Source organism: Myotis lucifugus, unplaced genomic scaffold (assembly GCF_000147115.1).
Source record: "Myotis lucifugus unplaced genomic scaffold, Myoluc2.0 scaffold_3785, whole genome shotgun sequence".
NCBI classification, from domain to species: Eukaryota; Metazoa; Chordata; class Mammalia; order Chiroptera; family Vespertilionidae; genus Myotis; species Myotis lucifugus.
The window spans coordinates 2537-5792 of record NW_005874833.1 but is presented as its reverse complement, the minus strand read 5'-3'; the positions used below and the strand labels follow the sequence as shown (position 1 = coordinate 5792).

General features: G+C 63.3%; 1 protein-coding gene across 1 annotated transcript in view; it reads right to left on the bottom strand.

Moving 5' to 3' along the window:
* The window catches only part of RHBDF2 (rhomboid 5 homolog 2), an 8823-nt gene extending 8515 nt beyond the window's left edge, over positions 1 to 308 (bottom strand). The window contains exon 1 of the mRNA XM_014450790.2: positions 107 to 308. The gene's annotated coding sequence lies outside the window, so the exon portion shown is untranslated. The remainder of the gene's footprint in view (positions 1 to 106) is intronic.
* Between the last annotated feature and the right edge of the window lie 2948 nt (positions 309 to 3256).

Sequence of the window (3256 nt, the reverse complement as noted above, 5' to 3'; positions counted from 1 at the left end):
GCATGAGCGTGGCCCACAGGTGGCAACACTACGTATTGTTGAACATCAAGTAAACAGCGGGAAGTAGCCAGCACATGGGTCACCCTCCGGCTACCCAGCTTCCTACCTTCTGAGTGTGGGCTCAGCTCACGGCGCGCTGGGTCTGTCGCCGAGGCCTCCAGAGCATGTTCTAGCCCCTCCTCGCTCTGCAGGGAGGTTCGGGGTCAGGCCTCAGCTGCATGGACAGGTGGGCGCATGCGTGTGGAGGTGGAGCGACAGACAGCCGCTCCAGGCCAGCGGGGCAGCTCCCTGGGCTCTCGGCCTAAAGCCTGGAGGAAAGGAAGGGCAGTGTTCAAACCATTGGAAGTGTTCTCATTGCTATTGTTGGGGTTCGTTCACATATCGGGGTGACATCCACCCAACGTAAAATGAAGCATGGAAAGGGGAATGAGCTCGGCCGGTGTGGCTCAGGGTTGAGCGTCGACCTATGAACCAGGAGGTCACGGTTCGATTCCTGGGTCGGGGCACATGCCTGGGTTATGGGCTCCATCCCCAGTAGAGGGCGTGGAGACAGCCGATCAGTGATTCTCTCTCATCATTGATGTTTCTATCTCTCTCCCCTTGTCCCTTCCTCTGTGAAGTAAATATATATATATATATTTATTTACTTCATTTATTTTTTTAAAGAAAAGGGAGTAAGTGGGTGGTACCCATTTTCTCTGAGAAGTGCGGCTACACATACCCCCGCACAGCCGGGCAGCAGCGCACTTAAAGGAGAGCCCTGAGGACTGCGGGCGGGCAGGGTCCAGTCCTCAGTGCACCAGCCTTGCTGGCCTGCCCGGCATCATCCCGCTCTGTCCCCAACACCCCTGTCGGGGGACATCATCATCGCTTCCGTTTGGTGGGTGGGGAACGGAGGCTCAGAGACGCTAAGTAACTCGCCCACGCTCAGCGCCAGGAAGGGGAGCAGCTGGGACGCATGTCACTCTGGCTGCAGGGCTCGAGGTCTCCTTGGGAAACGGGTGCCCCCACCCTCGCTAGAGCTGGGGTGCACTCAGGGCGGGAAGGCACCCTGTCGGGGAGACAGTGGAGAATCCAGGCCACAGAAAATACTGTCAGCATCTGAGCACTTTGCAAACTGCAGTCTCTAGAGGGCCCTGGGCACCCAGAGGAGCCCAGAGGCTGGGGTGGGTCTGGGCCCTCCTTTGAGTCACAGGACAGCACTAGGCCCTTCGCTCTACATAGCGGATCAGAGCCTCTGGTTCTGAACTCTGGGTGGGGAGGGGGCTCTGGGGAAGGACCCGAGGCAGAGCAGGGGCTCCAGACACTTCCTGCTTCTTTCAGGCCCGACCAGCAGACTCAGGTGTCCACCTTCTCTACCCAAGCGCTAGGAGTCCTCAGCCCAGGCCCCAGGGCATGGAAGTCACGGGCAGTGGGCTCCTCAGTCCCGGGAGGCATGTGACGATGCCACTCGGAGCCCACCCTGGGGACAGCTCCAAGACAACAGGCTCCCCTGGGCCCCGCATGGCAAGTACCCGGCCTGGCCTCCTTCGGGACCAGGGGGCAGAGAGAGGGCACGGGGTGAGCTGTCCTGGGAAACAGGCACCAAGAAGGGAGGCAGGCGGGCAGCAGAGGAAGGCGGAGGTGAGCGGGGCTGCCAGGCCGAGCTCTGGTCAGGCCACCAAACAGGCAGGATCCTTCTGGAACTCAGAGCGACCACACCCCACCAGACACATCCTGGCCCGGCCCCCCAGCTCGCACCTCCTCTTATCTGAGGCCCAGCACCTGGCATGCCAGGGTCACGCCTACCTACCAGCTGCTTTAAGGAAAGTAAAATGTCACTTCCTCCAGGAGGCCTTCCCTGCCACCACCAGACAGAATCAACCTGCTTCTCGCCGGCTCCGCAGGTCTGCCGACATGCGAGTGTCCCCGCGGCCCTGGGCGGCACGGCCTGACAGCCTGACAGCCAGCCAGCCTGAGAGCAGGTGCGAGGGGCACATGCAAGGCGGCAGGTGGTCAGTCCACAGCCACCCTGGGCAGGAACGGTCACCCCCAGCCCTGCAGCCAGCCCGGGACGCGGCCTCCTCGGGAAGCTCCACTGAGTGCCTGGGCCCCGCCCACTGTGACCGGGGCCGAGGATGGAGGATGGAGGATGCTGTCCCAGATTGAGTCCCCGGTGGACGGCCTGTCCCCAACCCCAGCACAGCCCAGACTCCCAGCCAGCCCTCCCATCCCAAGGCCATACCACCCCCGGCTGGGACCCCTGGCCCAGGACCCGCTGTGCTGCTGGCATCAGCGCCAACCTAAAGGGGGGGCAGGGAAGGGGGAGGCAGGCACAATCCAAGGCTGAAGGACTGGAGGATGGGGCTGCCCCGGCAATCCTGGGGGTTCTGAGAAGGGAGCAGAGGCAGGGGTGGGGCGCATTTTCTGGGGAGGAGTGTGGTACCTAGGAGAGCCACGTACCCATCTTCACAGAGCAGTGCCAAGTCCTGGCCTGTGAGCCCCTCCCAGCCCCTTCCTTAGGGCTCAGGGGTGAGGGTCAGGGGGTGGCAGTGCAGGGGTGGCCACACCCACTCTGGACCCTGCAGAGCAGAGTCTAGGGCGTGGAGGAGCCAGGCCGCAGAGCCCGGGCAGAACAAGGGCTGGAGCTCCGGGAGCACCCCGCCCACAACTTATCTCCTGCGCCCCAGAAGTGCTTGCTCACTGCAGGAAATTGTGACATCCTGGGACCAGGCTTCCTCCTGGCCCAGTCACATCCGCTGCTCTCAGACCCCTGCCGCCGCAGCTCCCAGCCACGATGGGAGGAGGGAGGTCTGAGGGCCTGTCCGCCTGGCTCAGCCCCTGCCACCTGCCTAAGCTGAGCCCCAACTCGGTGGGGCCTCCCAGAAAGGTCCTCAGCCTAGAGTTGTGAGGAGACTCCTAAGGAGCCTGGGGAGAGGGAGGGGGCTTAGGGTGGGGTCCAGCATGGGGTTGGGGGGTACAACACTCCAATCATCATGGGTTGAGCCCCCCCCCCCCACCTCATGCCCAGCAGCCTAGGCCAGCGAGCAGCAGCCTCAGAAGCCGGTTTCCCCACTAAGGGCGGGGCTGGGCACTGCCAGGGACGCTCTGTCCAGACACATCGCCAGGGCACACAGTCTCCCAGGGAGGTCCCGACAGCACCCCTGTGCATCCAGGCATGGTGCTGGGGGCCTCCCCACCCGCCTCCCTGTCTGCCCCCCCCAAAACCCCCCCTCCGTACCACCTGCACCAAGGAGTCTGGATCCAGCCCCCTCCC